Raw genomic sequence first — 17,827 nt, 5'->3', positions numbered from 1 at the left:
CGGCGCGCTTCTTAGCTCCGCGCCGCGCCGCGGGGACGCGGGTCCGAACCCGGCTGAGCTCTGGAAAGCTGTGCCTTGAACTGGAGCCACTTCGGCGATGAGAGCCTGGCCCGCGCCCTGAGGGCAGCCCCAGGAGGTAATGCCCTCTTTCTCCTCCTCTCTCTTTTCGCCCCCGGTTCTCTGTAAATTCTCAGTCAGATACTCAGGGTGGGAGGGAATGAAGGGTGAGAGAGAGTCTGTAGGGTCTGTATCTAAAAAAGGTGTCTTTCAGTGTCGCTCCGTGGTGCTCTGGTGTCTGTGTATTCGAACTAATACCCGATTTCCCCCGCCTCCCTTGAATATTTGGCTGCTTTAAGGGAAGTTTTTTGCGGAGAACTCTGGGTGGCTGGTCTGGGCCAGGCTGCTCCGAGGTGAGCTAGGGAACCTGCTGTGCCCCCTTTGAGCCGCAGTGGACTAGAGTGCGAGACTCCAGGGATGGGGTGTGGTGGAGAAAAGGAGTACCACACCCTCTTCCTTTCCTCTTCACCTGCTGGTGAAGTCTCCCCATTCAGCATTTTGCTGATTTCCTTTCCCGAGGGATTGGCTCAGAGGACAGAGGAAAGCTGCTGAAATACTTGTGGGGGGGCGGGGGGAGAGAGAGAGAGAGAGAGAGAGAGAGAGAGGAGAAAGGAGAGAGAGGAGAGAGAAGGATGAGAAGGAAGTCATGGTCTGAGCATCAAAAGAGGAAGGAGGGCGAAGTTAAGCTTGTGTGTTTGAGGTGGGGGAGCGAGTGCTGGGAAATGGGCTTGGAGTTCAGTTTATTTGATGAAGTGAGATTCATTTCACATTTCACACTTTGACATAATCCAGTTTGCTGAAGCCACTAACAGATATCATCTGTGCTATGTACTGCCTTGGGCTCAGTGGGCACTGAACATGTTTGATGAGTGTGTCTAAGCAATAAATAAATAAATAAATGAAAGAGTGGTTATTGTGTTTGCTTGGTGTGATTACCCCCGTGTCTTTTAGGCAGCCGGTAATGTATGCATTTTTCAGTGTGCTGTGCTGTGTTTGTGCATACCATATGTGGTCATTTTACACTCAGTAATGCAGTTTCAGGGTCTTCTAAAGGTGGCTGTTAACAAACACAAATATTTAGAATAATACTAAAGGAGGACCAAAAATTACCATGGGGCGTGGAATATTCCAGGAATACCGAATAGAAGCTGAGGTCCATCATTGGTGAAAATATTGGCCACATACTGAAAGGGCAAAAAATATTTTTCAGAAATTGGAAGCAGTGGTTAACATTTTAAAAGAAGGAGATGTTCTTTAGGGTTCTATTACTGTCACCCAGTAGCATGCATTACTCCCAATATAGTTGGAGTGTGAGGAAGAAAAAAAATGCACTTCCTGTTCAAAACCAGTAAAATGTTTTGAGATCTGCCAGGTATTTCACCTTAAGAATTTAAATGGAATGGATTGCCTATTGATGGCAGAAGTGGTTGGGTTATGTAAGGTATCTGTTATTTTTTATTAAGGTACATATATAAGTTAATATTTTTATATAATAAGTTTACTGTAGTGGAAGTGGAAGCAGGAAAATTTATTGATGTTTTTCATTCCGGAATAACACACAGCATTATCTCAGGGAAGATTTATATAAAGTTTGTCTTTTATGTATTATACTGGATGGTGCTCTGTGTGGAAGGCAAGAATATACATCTTGATAAAGTCCCAAAAAGGATGGTTCATGTTCTTAAAATACAGTGTTTTAGAAATTTTTATGACATGAAAAAATGATACTAATCTGAATATAAGTACAACTTATATATACACTAATCATTTATTTGTTGACTTAAATTTAGTGAGACAAATACATATTTAGCGCTCAAATGTATTTCTGAAAGACACCTCTAAAACCAAAGGAAGATCTGCTGTTAAGACTCTGTGTATATGATGCATAAGGGAAGTTTTATTTCTTGACATTTAATCGAATCAAACTAGTGAGGCTGGTTTGTAATCTCAAGTCAGTTTTAGGACTCCATCTCTAAAGATGCTTTCCTCTCTAATAAATGTGATTTTAAAAGAGACCAAACATTAAAATGTTCCACAGCCGTCATGGACCAGAAAACCATTTGAGTCCTCTGAAACCTCATGTCAAGAATAAGAAATGATAGGAAGTTGTCACAAATTAATTGGCTTGATACTTCAATTAAAAACTGATTATGATCTGGCTCTGGTAGTCATTATGGTTGATTTCATTTGGTCTCTAGATATTCTGTGAAAGGACTCTAGGTGGAAATGTTTTCCTGTAGTACAAGGAGAGGAGGTCACTATATGCAAACAGGCTTGTCAGTTACTGATTCTCCAGTTTGGTTATGTTGTATCCTTAAGGAAGCATGTTAGATTGAAAAAAAAAAAAAATCTCTTTTCTCAATTTGCATAAATATTTCTCTTTGTCATAGTCCTCAACCAACCTCTGAGTACTATATTTATAATTTTGTTGAAATATGTCACCAAACCTCTTCCCTTTATGGTTCAGGGGCTACTTTGATGTTAATAACTTTAAAAACTATTTAAGCATAAAATACCATATTTCCTGAAAGAAAATAAATTAAATTTAAAAAGGGTTTGGGATAAGGAAATTAAGGGAGAATATGAGGGAAAGGTTAAATTCCAGGTATCAGGCTTACCAATTTAATGGCATATACTTCTGTGATTTCTTTGTTATTCTTCTAAAGAAATTTTCCCTCCCTTCCTCCCTCCCTCCCTTCCTTCCTTCCTTCCTTCCTTTTCTTCTTCCTTTTTTTCTTCAAAATATTTTCTTCAGAATTAAATCCATGCTAATTTACAGTTATTTTACAATGATCAGTCCAGTCTTAAAATATTGATTGTTGCATTTATTTTTTTAATTTTATACAAAAATTGACTAGAAGGTGGATTTGAGTCTTTAGGGAGTTCAAGTCATCAGTCTCTTGTAAATACATCTTGTGTCTGGCTATAACTTCACTGCCTTTTGTTTCTGGGAAGAATAAAAGCATGGATAACTATTCATTTGATATAGATGGACAGCCTAACAACATGGTGCATTTGTGCTGTGAGTGGCTTATTTTCATATGGTTAATACTCTGCGAACAAATTGGCCAGTGTAATCAAATATGTAATGTTCATATTCAGCGAGTAGTGGAGTCACATTTGTCAGTGTATATTGGTTCAGAAATTAGTATCATATTTTAGGAAACCTTAACTTCATCTAAACCTTAATAAAAGTTACTTTTTTAAAAAAGTGTTATCACTCAACAGATACAGTTGCTGTATCTATTCTTAAATGTCCTCAAGAGAGAAGATCCTAGTTCTAAAAATCTCCCAAGAGAGACTAATCCAGTGCCACTGGGAGGCAGCATGAATAAATAGAAAAAGCAGTGGATCTGACACCAGAAGACTTGAATTCTACTATGTTTCTCATGACTAGCAGTGTCTTCTTTGAAAAGCTGTCTTATTTTTTCTAAGGCTCAGTGTTGATTTCTGTACAATGGGAATATTTAATATCTACCTATTCTATTTTTATGTTTAAAAATTGATAACAGCTAGGTTTAAGCATTGGAAAAAGAAAATCAAAACTTTCAGGTGCCAAGTAAATGTCTGGCATCGTAACACTTGATAGAAAAATAAATCAAATATATTTAAAGAGTGCTTGTAAAACGTCAGTAATGCAGCAAGGATTTTGATATACCTTTGATGAGAGGAATATTTTCTCTGAATGAACTATTAACAGGTGTCATGAAAGTCAAATTTAAATTAATATGTATGTATGGGAGATGATTTTCTCAAAGTTATTAATAAGGCACAAATTTTGTAATGTTTGAAAATCTTGTAATGCTTATTGTGTGGGCCATGAAAGTTCATTTGGGCATTTGTGCTGTTATTAAAGAGTTTTGATAACAAAGAAGAGGCAAAAGAAAAACAGTTAAAATATTATTTAATAATAAAGTCTCAGTTGGGTTTCTTTTTTTTATTTTTTAGCTATTCTACATTTTTCTTCTTCTTGTGAGTATACTTAATATGACACAGGTAGGAACTATCCTTGCTTTCATTATTGTCAGGTCAGTTACCCAGTTTTTATGAACACTAAAAATATTTAGCTTGTGGAATATTTTGTTCAGTGATTTAATCTATGAAATGGAACACAAACCTAATACGTTATCTTAGTTTTTTTATAATGGAATTTGCCCAGGACCACTGATAGACCATTTGTCCTATTTTATTTTATTGGCTTTATTGCTAATAATATTAGTTATAAGTTATTTTCATTATGTGAATTAGGAAGAAAATAAATGGTAGATATTAAATGACTCATGGATTTGAATAAAATTTTAAAAGCACCATTGAAATAATTATATGCTGTTTTTATAAAATATGAGGCTCACTAGGATTTGACTAGAATACATTTTGTTAATTTTCTAAATGTATTCACTAGTTAATGTTAAGAATAGCCTGTCTTTACTGGCTGCAAGGGTAAGTCAAATACCGTTTCCTTCCCTAGAGTTTTGGTGTCATTGTCAATAAAAACTATGAGCATATTTTCTCTAACAAAGCGAGTAAGACTAAATGCAAACCTGGGAACCTAGACTAGAACACAAATTACATTTTTTGTTGTTATAGGTGGAATATTATATCAAATTGCCTATAAAGGTAGAATTATTGTCTTTACAAATATCATAACTGAAGTTCAGTGTAACAGAAATATATGCAAAAATGTAAGATTCCCAACACATTCAGTTTCTAGGTAGCACCATAGAGTTTGTGAAATGGATTCTAAATTGGACGACATAAGAGGATTTTGTGTCTTCAGACAATCTCATTCTATTATAATGTAACTATGGTTAGCTGCAAGATATCTATCTAGTAGCCAGCATGAAGAGAAATAATTAGCATAAAAACTGTATTTCTCCAGGTGTACCAGGAGAGTCAACAACAGTGCCTTGTGATACATGTTGATTTTGCAACGGTGAGCTTCATTTTTCAAAAGGGAAGTGCCTTTATTTTCTTAACAATTTTTGACTTGACCTTTATATACATATATACATATATGTACAATATCATGTGAACACATCTTCTTTATATATACTTTATATATATATGTTCTATGTATATAGAGAGCATATGCATACATAGGGAGGGAGAGTCTGTGTATATATATGTACATATGTATAGCTACATATACATGCACACATATATACATGTACATATGTGTAGCTACATGTATACATGCACACACATACACACACACACATAGCCTGCTGAAAGCAGTCCTTGTGAGATGAGGATGTGAAGGTCAGCTGCTGGTTATTATAATCTATGATTATGGATTGCAAATGTTTTCTCTTTATGCAATTTTATTTGTAGGTAATGTTAAAAGCCTAGCTTTGGTCTCGATTAGTTAAATTCACATCAATTAATATGCAAATATTTATTGTTGATAAACTAGTTTTCTGTTTGATATTCAGGATATAATAGTACATGAGAATTTGTTCTTTTTCTTAAGAATTCTGTGTTCTTGTTAAGCAGAGAAGGCAAAAATCAGTGATAAGCTAACAAAAGTAGAATAGACTATGACCTGATTCAGGATATTCTTATTAAATATCTATTGTTCCCAAGGCTATACAAAATAACAATACAAAAGTTGTGTCACCAGGCAATTCAGAATAGGGTAAAGTGCGAGTGGTCTGGAAAAGATTCATATGGGGGAGGAAACTGGGCTGAGAGTGAGTATAATATTATAAAAGTAAACAATAAATATATAAACTCTCTAGTAATTAAAGCAATGCAAAATAACACAATAGTAAGACAGTCTTTGCTGATGAGTTGGGACAAAGATGAAAACATTGATAGACTCCTTGTGTTGGTAAGGGATGGGGAAATAAATATTCAATACATAATTGGAGTCATTGTAGACTGGTTCAGCTCATCTAACATGCAATTTAAGTAATTTTTACTTGGATATATATTAAATTACAAATGCTCTTAATAATTTTCTTTATACTTCCTCTTTTAGAAATTTATCCTCAGAAATGCTCCCGTGAACCTCCAGCAATATATTATGTATACACAAGAAGAAATAGATAACTTTAATGACTCTGTCTTTTAAAGAAAATGTATCTGTAGTTAAAACTTTTCCACACCAAATTAGCAAATGGATAAATAAGGTATATCCATACTATGGAAAATGTTCATCAGTGAAAAGGAATGAAATACTGATACATGCTACAACATGGATATACCTTTAAAATATTATGCTACTTGAAAGAAGCCAGAAACAAAAAGCACCATATGATATAATTATATGAAATGCACAGAAAAACATATCTGTGGAATTTGAAAGTAGAGTGGTTTTCGTCTGGCACTGGCAGTGGTGAGTGACTGCATATGGGCGCAAGGAATCTTTCGGGGCAGTGGAACTATTCTGTAATGGGATTGTGCTGATGGTTGTGCACATCTGTAAATTCACTAAAAATCATTTAATTGTTCACATAAAATGAGTACATTTCATGGTATTTGAATTATGTGGCAAATCAGCTGTTAAAAACCCAAACACAAAACAAAAAAACTTCCCACAAAGTAAACTGAAGGCACAGATGACCTTACTAATAAAATCTTCCTAATATTTAAGGAAGAAATAATACCAGATCTCTATAAACTCTTTCAGGAAACTGCAGAAGAGGGAACATTTTCCAACTATGAGACCAACATAAAAGGTATCATAAGAAAATAAAACAACAGGCTAATATCCTATAGAAAATAGATGTAAACATTATTAATGAAACGTTAGCAAGTATAAATAGCAATGGCAAATAAAGATAATACATCAAGAACAAGTTAGGTTCATCCCAGAAATGCAATGTTGGTTTAACATTGCAAAATCAATTAAATAGTTTGCCATATTAACAGAGTAAAAAGAAAAACCAGCCGAGCATGGTGGCTAACACCTATAATCCCAGCACTTTGGGAGGCCGTGGTGGGTGGATAACGAGGTCAAGAGATCAAGACCGTCCTGGAAACATGGTGAAACCCCATCTCTACTAAAAATACAAAAATTAGCTGGGTGTGGTGGTGTGCGCCTGTAGGTCCAGCTACTTGGGAAGCTAAGGCAGGAGAATTGCATGAATCCAGGATGCGGAGGTTGCAGTGAGCCAAGATCGTGCCGCTGTACTCCAGCCTGGCGACAGAGCAAGACTCCGTCTAAAAAAAAAAAAAAAAGAAAAGAAAAAGAAAAACCATATGGTGATCTCAGATGTAGAAAAATTATTGGAAAATACAACATTTATTCTTCATAAAAACTGTTAGCAAATTAGGAATAGAAGGGAACTTCCTCAACTTGGTAAGGAACATCTGCAGTAAACCTAGAGCTAATACCATACTTAATGGTGAAACGCTAAGTGCTTTTTCTCTAAGCTTGAAAGAAATGTTAGAATGTATGCTGTCATCACTTTTACTCAACGTTTATAATGAAAATCATTTAAACAAGGCAAGAAAAAGACTCAGGAAGAGATATTAGAAAGGAGGTGCAAAACTGTGTAAACATGATTTTATTAAATAATTTAAAAAACTCCAAATATCTAACAGGAAAATAGATAAACAAATGTTGGAATATTCATGCAGTATGTTTCTGGTTTACTAAGATGGTAAGTGGAATGTTGTAATTCTTTAAATACCATCATGGGAAAATCTCCAGTATATATTTTTAAGAAGGAAATATGGTTGTAGAGCAATACTTAGTCTATAGTGAATTGGTTGATTAATTCTTCAGGTATTTATTGGGTACCTCTTTTGTGTTAAGCATAAAAGTAGGTGGCCCTGGGTCATATATTGTCTGTGGGAAGCGGACAGATATAATCCTGCCCTTGAGAGACTTACAGGCTAATGAGAAAGAATTTACAAGCAACTAAAATAAATGAAATTCATAATGAGAAATTGTGTTATATGCATTAAAAAGTGAAGTTGAATGACTGGAATTTATCCATGAGGTTGAGAGAAAGATAGAACAATTTTCGTAAGAGGTGTCTGGTTCCTAGTGAACATTCAGTTGGGAACTATTTTTCTAATAGATTAATCCAAATCATTCATCTCTCCTATTTTACCTAATTTCGCTTCATATATGGTAAACTGAAGGAGTACATGCTATACTTCCCTATCACACTAACTTTTCCTGTGTTATTACACTCTTTTCTCACTTTGAATAATTCCCATAATCATCATCTGTATTCTTCTAGCACCTACTGTGAACAAATGCATTATTTTATGTACATTCACAGTTGCATAAGGTACATCTTAATACATTCATTTAGTCTTGAGTTGAAACTCGTTTCTTAATGTGTAATTTTTATTATTTTTTCATTTTTCTTTGGTTACAAAAGTAAAACATTTGCATCATAAGTGTATTTAATGTCATAGCAATACATAATATACAAAGTGAAGGAACTTCCTGGTTGGTGCTCCCTCATACCTAAGGTTTGACAAAATAGGAAGCTATGTTGCACAAGAAATGTCAGAGTGAGTAAGTGTGAAGAGTGAGACTAAATGCTGTGTGGATAACAGACAAGAGGATTAAGTGGCCAGGGACCAGAAAACACTTCAGAAGATAGACGTCTAATGGAATTTTTCAGTTACAACGTACTCTGTGCAGTGATAGAGCTTCCTGTGTTCTCAGAATGTTCAACAAAGTCACATATATGTTAGTAACACTAGTGTGATTGGATTCCTGGTAGTGGTTGGTGACAGAATTTATTTTTTGTCAGATTTGAGGTGGCAGTGTGAGAGAGGGAGCTTGTTAAATAAGAGACATGGTTCATAAAGCATGTGAATAAGACATGGGTCATAAAAACATGAGTCATGCTCTCTCGTATGTTTTCTGCAAGTGGCCTTAACCATGTAGTTCATTTACCCATGCCTTAGATACATTCCTTGGAAAGCATTCCCTACAAGTAGTTGTGTAACATAACCTTAAACACTGAAGTCTGTAGCAGATTACTTTGTCTGGCTGTACATGGTTTTCATTGATATTTTTATTTTTTTCCCCATAAAACCTCATTCTATCTAACTAAAAGAGATTGATGGTAGTCCATTACCCCTTATTTCTAAAGAACTTTTTGATTATAATCAGTGAAGATCATTCTAGAACATATTCATGAGTTCATGATCTTACCTTATTTTTGTAGATGATTAAATTAAATGGAAGCATTTGCGTATATGGTTGATTCTGAATTCAAGATTCTTCTCACAGGTACTGCATAAACTTTCAATAAAAATTTAGTCTATCATTTTGTCTTTAATTACACTCAAAATGTGTGTGAACAAGATTGGTGAAATAAATGTGAATTGAAATACATTCCCCATGTTATTTATATAGGTCCTTATGTAGCCTAGCAAAATACTTAGGTCTGGGTGACTGCTAAAAAGAAGTGGATTTGATGACTGTTCTGTTGGACCTGGAGCTTCTGGTCCTATTCATCAATCCATAGGAATGGTTACTGTGGGTTTTACAGAGAGATTAGGAGATTAAAACTAAAAGTATTATTAGCTGACCCAAAAACGAAGGTTCCATGATTATGTTAAAGCATAAGGAAGGGTATGGAGTTTGATTCAAGAGAAATAAATGATTTCAAATTACAGCTTGAGAATATGGATGATAATCAGATGTTTTGTCTGTAATAATGGTAGGAAACCATGGGAGTTATTTGCACGTTGGGGAAGATAATTATTCATCTTTCCATTTAGCTCTCCTTGTGGAATTAGAAAGACTATAGATACATCAAGTATAAGAATCACTTTATAAGAATGAAGTACTAATGAATGTAATTATTAATTTATACTTAATTTTTAGATGTTGGAAACAGTATTTAAAAGTAAAATAATCTAGTACTTACTAATAAAGCCACTCAATTTAAAAATGTATCTCCATGGCTTTGCACATTGGGATTCCTGCAACTGGAATAGTCTTTTTCAGATCACATGGGAAAACTCCGACTTATACTTAAAAAATGAGCTTAGCATCATATTCTCAATAAATCATTCCAAAAGTCCTGGAATCTCTCTACTGTTACAAGCTTCTGTTTTTATATGTATTATTTAATATATTATTATTTTTGTTCATTGGCCTATTTATCTTTCCAACTCATGTGGTCCTGGAAGACAAAAGTTATATCTTATTACTATTAAAAATATCTTTGGATGTAGTTCTTATTAAATATTTTTGAAATGCATTGAAATGTGATTTTTAGAACATTTAGACAGTTTTAAATCATATCCAAAACCATAGTAATACCATTTCCAATTGGTAAAAGAGGTAACATGCAATGACTAAAAGTTTAAGATTTAGTTTCAAATTCTGACTGACACTGATTTCCGGTTATTGGACCTTGAACAATCTCTTCATCTCATGACGTGTTAGTTTCCTAATATGTAAAGTAGGGGTGAAAAACACTTTTCTGGCCTGCACGTCTTACCTGAAGTTTACAATGATAGGATGGAGCATGGGTGTAAAATGAATTTGTGTGCTCAGTACCTACACAAAGTCATTCCTGTATTAAGTATACAATTAAAAGCCACTAATAAAATAATCTTAAATGAAATAATTTACTTTTCCAATAATGAGAGGTTTGTACAGAAAAGTAAAACCAATGAACTTGAAATATCTTTCTTTCTATTGGATTTCCCCTGCCTTTTTATAATGGTTTCATCACATTTTAATATAACATGAATTTGATTTTATAGGTTATAGAACAAATATAACAATACAAATTAGACTGTTGTAGTTTAAACACATGGTTATAGATGGCTTAATTGATAACTTTTATGTGCTTATTTGGACCTGGATTGGTGATTGTTGAGCAACTCTATATCTGAGTAAACACTGATTTTTACCATCTCTTCAAATTAGAGCCAATTTGAAGTGAGTAAATTGTATGATATGTGAATTATATCTCTGTAAGGCTGTTTTGAAAATATGTGGAATTTGTGCCTAAAATATCCATGAGTTCATGCTGATATAAACACATTATCAAATGAATGACTGAATTGGGAAGAACAGGCAAATCTATGCAAAACAATTTCAATAATTTATGTAGATACTTGCCCTCAAGGAAGTGGAGTATAATTTTCCACTCTTTAAGCATGGCTGCACAGAGTAACTTCCATCTAAACAGTGTACATGGAAAGGAGGAGGAAAAAGTAACATTACAGTGCAGAAACCAGACAAACATGACCTCAACCAGGTGACCAAGGTCGACATCAACAGTGGTGATCATAGCGATAGAATGTACCCTTGATTTAGTGAGAATGATGGTTTACCTCTGTGGTCTTCCTCCCCAAAATTCATAACTTTAGTCCATTCGTGAAAAAAACAGGCAAATCCCAACCGAGGAACATTATACAAAATATCTGATCAGTACTCCTCAAAACTGTCAAGCTCATCAAAAACAAGGAAAGTCTGAGAAACTGTCATAACCAAGAAGAGGCTAAGGATATATGACAACTAGTATATGGTATCCTATATGGGATCCTGCAGTAGAAGAAGGACACTTGATAAAAACTAAGGAGATCGGAATAAAGTGTGTACTGTAGTTAACAGTAATGTAACTTTTGTTTGTTCATGAATTGTGACAAATGTACCATACTTATGTAAGATGTTTATAATAGGAAAAACTGGGTGTAACATAGATAAGAACTCTGTGCTATGAAATTTTTCTATATATCTTCTTTAAAAGGGTCTTTTTGAAATTAAAACATAGCCAATTTACATAAAACAGTATTTTACTTATTTTTATTTTGAATATTTGATCTCTTTAAACATGCATATCCACTTCTTTGATACTTTCTGTATCACTGAAAAAGAAAAATTCAAAGATTAAGATTAATTACTGATTTAATGGTAGTTTGCATTTGGGAGTTTTACTATTAATGTGTTCTGATACTATAAGGGGTTATCACTCTATACCTAAATCTAGTTTGTTGGAAATAAATTATGTTTTTTGTCTCTTCCCAGCATTCCTATTTGGCCAATGTTACAGAATCTAATCAGATTTTCTGCCATTCATTTTGCTGTGATGGAGCATTTTCCTAGGTGTTTCTGACTTAAGTCAGATTTTCACTGCATTTTTATCTTTAATTTTGGTTTCATGTATCCGGGGAAAACTCCAGGGTAGTCTAGCCTGATTTCTAAACATTTTTCCTATTTCTGTGATAGCTTTTTATCTTAATGTTTCTGAGATTCTCTTGGTTATATGTGATAATTTCCTCTGATATTCTTAAGGTATTCTGACAGTTTTCGTAAAGCTTCACTTTGAAGCTTTTTTTTCTTTAAATACTTTTTTCCTGTTTACCGTTCACTGAAAATTTACTCATCTAGCATGAGCTGTTTTTCATTTGTCCTTATTTAAGCCAAGTGGTCTTTTGAAACTAGTAGGCCTCACAAAACCTAAAAAGTTAGCACCAGGTGGCCCTAGATAGGGTCAAATGAAACTAGTAGGCCTCACAAAACCTAAAAAGTTAGCACCAGGTGGCCCTAGATAGGGTCCCACCCTGCCTAGATAGGGTCCCACCCTGCCTCGATAGTGTCCCACCCTGATAGGGTCCCACCCTGCCAATTCCGGGAAACAACCTCATGAGGTCCCACCCTGCCAATTCCAGGGGTCTCACCCTGCCTCGAAGTTCCCGGAATCATCAACTCCAGGAAAGAACCTCATAAGGTCCTGCTCTAACCAATTAAACCAAGACCCCTTGCTCAGGCTATAGCTAGACCCAATCATTTTACGCCTTAAGCTTTGTTTGAATTTCGCGCCATAAGCTGTGTTGAACTTGTGTTAGCCTATATAAACAGCCTGTAACAAGCAGTCGGGGTCCCAGGACCAACTTAGAGCTTGGGACCCTAGCGCGCTAGTAATAAATAACTCTCTGCTGTGAACCTCGTGTCGGTGATCCTTCGCGACGACCCCTGCCCAGGAGGGAATCGAGAGTTCGGTTCCAACACTTTCTCCACTTTACTTTCACTATTTTTCATTCAAACCTGCTCTGTGGGGCTGAATATTTTCTTGCTCGTGAATAAAATGTTAGGTAGGTAGGCCTCCTATTTCATTTACTATTAGAGAATAAAATGTTCAGCAATTACTGCTAATCACATGAATAGTGACATTTCTTTTACATACTATTCATATAAAAAGGAGGTCTTAAATTTATTTACTATGAAAGTTTTCCCAGCATTTTTCTGGCCGCTTCTATTGGGAAAAGGGGAATTGGTCAGTGTTTCCTGTGTTTCCCCAGTTCGCCTCTATGCTTTCTCCTCTGTTCAAGGATGCTGCCTCTGGCTCTTCTAGGGTTAAGCCTCAGAAAGGTAGGGGAGGTAAAGGTGAATTGTGACTTGATTGACTTAAATGTAAGCCTGGATAAACTTCCCCTGGGTTTGGTGGATTCTCTGTCTTTTTCAATAGTTTTTTGTTTTATCTTCAAGTGGTGTGGTGCATGTGAATGCTATCAAAGATTTCTGGCTGTGTGCCTCTTGGACACATGGTAGGACTGAACTTCCTGGCTTTCTGTGGTTGGGTAGGGCTTTTAACCAGTTCTGATTAATGAGTTTTGAAGTTTTGAACAAAAAATGAAAAATGTCACTGATAGGCTGAACTGGGATGGGAGTCTCCAGAGATCTTTCTTTTCCTTTAGACACTGCAGTCTACAACTTTAGAGAAGATGGCTGTTGTTTCATCATGAAATCACTGAAACTTCTATGAGAGGAGCCAGCTCCTGCCTCCAACAGACCCACAGCAACCATTATACTTGAACAACAAATTAATCCTTGTGGTTTTATGCCATTAAAATTAAGGGACTGTTTGTTACCACAGCCTAACATGACCTATTGAGACAGAGAGATATCTGTATTTCTCAGAGGCCCATACTGGGACTATTCGGCTGAATTTTCTGTGATACAGGAAATGCATTTTCTTCCAGTTACATGCATAATATTTCTCCCCCAGCCCCTGGAAATCTGGAAATTCGTCCCCTATGTTGGGATTATTCCATTCACCTATGTATTGTTCTTGAACAGAATTTGAAATGTCTTTCAGCAAATTCTTTCTTCTTAGTTGCCCTCTTTAGTCTTCAGGAAACATTTACAGAATCTTACCTCTCCCAGGGAGACTGTAGCTAAAACTTCACTCTGCTTAGCTAGGAATACAGTGTTTTAATTCAATGTATGTATGGCTTAAAAAAATACTGAATGACACAAACTATGCTCGACTAATCCTCTGAAATTCTCCTACAACAATGGTCTTAGGAGAGGACTTCTAAAATGCATATCAGACATTAACTCTTCTGTCTCCGGCATCATTGTATGCAGATAAGCTTCTGAAGCAGTCTCCCTGAAGTTTCTTCAAAGTTTGAGGTAAGGTGATAGTAGAGGGATTATAGCAGCTCAACAATTACCCGCTCCCGCTCCCAGCCAAAAATATTTTTCTTCCTTGTTTCCAAACTTTTCAGCTACTTACGCTGCAAGGGATGCTGGCTTATAAAACTGGTGGTTCTTGAAAGGCTCTTTTACAAGTTCTGCACAGATGACCTAGCATTTTGATTAAAAATGTGAAGGTTCTTGTCAACTATTTGGTTATTCCTTTTTGGGTCTCAACCAAAACCAACACAGAAAATGTCCTCTTTTAACATCTTGTTCTGAGACCATTGTTTCAGAGGAATATTAGAGCATAGTTTGTGTCCTTTAGTATTTTTTAACCCATTTATAAATTGAATTAAAAATACATTTGCCTACAACTGCAGAATTATAGCCTCTTGGAAGGAATTACAGTATGATTTATGGGAAGTCCTGGCATGTTATTATTATTTTTCTTAAAATCAATATGGTGCAATGCACAAATAGTTAAATTCACTCACTACTCATTAAAGCTATTTCGTGTTCCTTCATGTGCTACCAAGTGGAAATTACTGAAGATACTTAAGTAAAGTGTATTTATTCTTTCCATTTTCAGGATACCTATGTGAAAACTGTTGCTGTCAGTTACTACACATTTATTTCAAAGGATTGCTCTGGCTTAAACAGTGAATCAGTCTTTTAGACTGATTGATTACATTATAAGTAATATGAAACACTCTTGGGTTTGTGCAGCAAAGGAAAGTGAAACTGTACAAAACTATAATACATATTATATATTAATAATCTTAGCCAGTGTTCACTATAAAATTTTAAACTTAATGAAACCTTGAAAGGAGTTGCTGCATTTTGTTACCCTGAATTGAAACACTTAATTGCTTTAGTTAGCAAACACACCTCAAATAAGGAACCATTCTAGTGTATAAATGCCATTATAACTTTGAAAATATTATCTAGTATTATTATAATTTCATCTCTGTATTCTGATTCACAGTTCCTCATGTAACAAGTATAATCACATTTCAAAGAGCTACACCAAGTTAATGATCAGAAGTAGAAATTATCATACAAAATACTTTTGAACCATCCTCTTGTCTTTGAGGATGATCTAATTAACACTTGATGAGTTTGAGCAGTACAAGATTTTGAGTAGGTTTTTGATGGGACATTTTAAAACTCTGGTCCAAGCAGGGCTATCCTATAACTGATAGTTATATACAATTGTAAGTTACTCTCTTCCGAAGGATGCTAGATATTTAAGCTATACATTTCTGAGCACCAGAAATTTCTTTGTAATGTTTATAGAGTGTGACTACTATTACATACAGATGACTTAATGTCAGAATTGGACTTTGTAAAATTCCAACACTTTAGTCTACAGCCTAAAGTTTTCAGGTTACCTATTAAAACAGCTTAAGTGAATTTAAATAGACTTGAGGCAGAAAAAGGTAAAAATTAAAAAAGAAGGTATTTCTGTGACCAGTTGAAACTGAGAATACCTCACAGATCTTGGTAGTGAGGAGAAGAGTGAGTTATCTAACCTGGGATAATAAGAAAGTGTGAGGAAGATTGCACTATAATACCAGGCAAAGACTGACATATTTTCCATTATTTCTGACATCTTTTTCAAAGTTTTCTCGGCCCCAACCCAGAGTACCAAGCATTTGTTTTCTGCCATCTAGAAAATTTTTCATATACTACTCATTAAACATCAGTTACATTTATACTTTCATAGCCTTTGCATTGCTTTTTAATTAGTTAATTTGGGTTAATATTTTATCTCAAATTAGACTGTAGGCTTCTTTAGATTTCTTTTGCCTGTTTAAGTCTGATCACACTTAAGAGTGTTCAACCTTCACTTAACACTGGTGAAAGGTTGTCTATCAATATAATGGTGACATTTGGGAGACTCTTCCATCACACTAACCATTTTGCAAGGTGAGAAAAGGAAACCATGATTTTAAACATTTTTATGTATAACATATCCTTATATCTTTAAAAATCTTCAAGTTGCATATATTAAATATAATGTTTAAATAAGATGGTGATGTTATGAACAGCTAATAAGACCATTTCTTTAAAGTATAATAAAATATCTGATGCTATTGTAGATGTCATATACATGATAAATAGAAGAGAAAGGAAATCATCAGTCAAATTAAATCTAGTCTAGCAACAAGGGGGAACAGTGGAAAATCAGGTCTTTTGTGAAAATTGGAAGTTATGTGGATAGGAAGCATATGTAAGCAAGTTCCAGACATTTTCTTGACTGCAAGTAGTCACAAGATGCTCTGCAAGTCCCAGGGTCCAATTTGATAACTTAATGTCATTTCTTTGTTAGGACGATTAACAAGAAGAGAATAAACTACAATATGTCCAAAACCTATAAAGTATCATTTTCCTTCAGTCTTTCTTAGCTGAATTTTTTCGTCTAAACCGGAGCACATGGAAATGGTTTGTGTGATTTTATTTTTTAGGTTTCTCCAAAGATGGTTGATAACAAGTACCATTCTAGATGCAGACAGAACTTATATTCACTGATGTCTTAGGGCATTAGTGGATAGTTTGATTCTAAGTGTCTGTTAATGTAAAGTGTGGCATTAAAAGTGCTGAATTGATGTTTTTATAACACAGGACTGCAAAATGATTTATATTCTCTTGCATATATGACATCTGTAAAAGAATCTTTGTGTATATAGTGTCATAAAGTATGTCCAGATTAAATTTAGCTGCTTTGCTAGTGATCAAAATTCAATATTAGCAAAATACTTTTTTCTATTTGATACTTCATAGATCTTTTCCTCTTGACTTTAATTTTTTCTTATTAGCTATTAAGCAATGGTTAATAATTACTAATTGTGGAGAAAAGGGAAGCATAATACACCGTTGGTGAGAATGTAAATTGGCACAGCCATTATGAAAACAGTATGAAAATTCCTAAGGAAGTTAAAACTGGGAAAAATTGGAAAAAAATTGGAAAATAATTTGGAAGTTTCATATAAAATTAAACATGTCCTTAATGTATGACTCAGAAATTGGATTCTCAGGCATTTATTACAGAGGCATAACACACACACACACACACACACACACACACACACAGAGTATTGAAGTGTTAATTATAGATTTCTTTATGGTAACAAAAAGTAAGGAAACAATAAAATCAATAAAATGTAATAAAATGTTCTCTATTAGGTGACTGGTTAAACAGACTGTGGTATCCACTGCATAGAATATAACTCAGCAATAAAAAGGAATGACATACTGGTCAACAATTTACATGAACTTCCAGGAAATTATGCTGAATAAGACAGCCAATCTCAAAAGTTTACATACCATATGATTCTATTTGTATATTATTTTTGAAATGACTAAGTTATAGAAATGGAAATAAGATTAGTGCTTGACAAAGTTTGGGGG

At 34.7% G+C, this 17,827-nt stretch overlaps 1 protein-coding gene across 1 annotated transcript in view; it reads left to right on the top strand.

Moving 5' to 3' along the window:
* LINGO2 (leucine rich repeat and Ig domain containing 2) overlaps positions 1–17,827 on the top strand; it is a 1,254,362-nt gene that overhangs the window by 756 nt on the left and 1,235,779 nt on the right. The gene's annotated exons all lie outside the window — the stretch shown is intronic.

Source organism: Colobus angolensis, unplaced genomic scaffold, assembly GCF_000951035.1.
Source record: "Colobus angolensis palliatus isolate OR3802 unplaced genomic scaffold, Cang.pa_1.0 Scaffold455, whole genome shotgun sequence".
NCBI classification, from domain to species: Eukaryota; Metazoa; Chordata; class Mammalia; order Primates; family Cercopithecidae; genus Colobus; species Colobus angolensis.
This window is presented reverse-complemented; position numbering and strand designations above follow the sequence as displayed.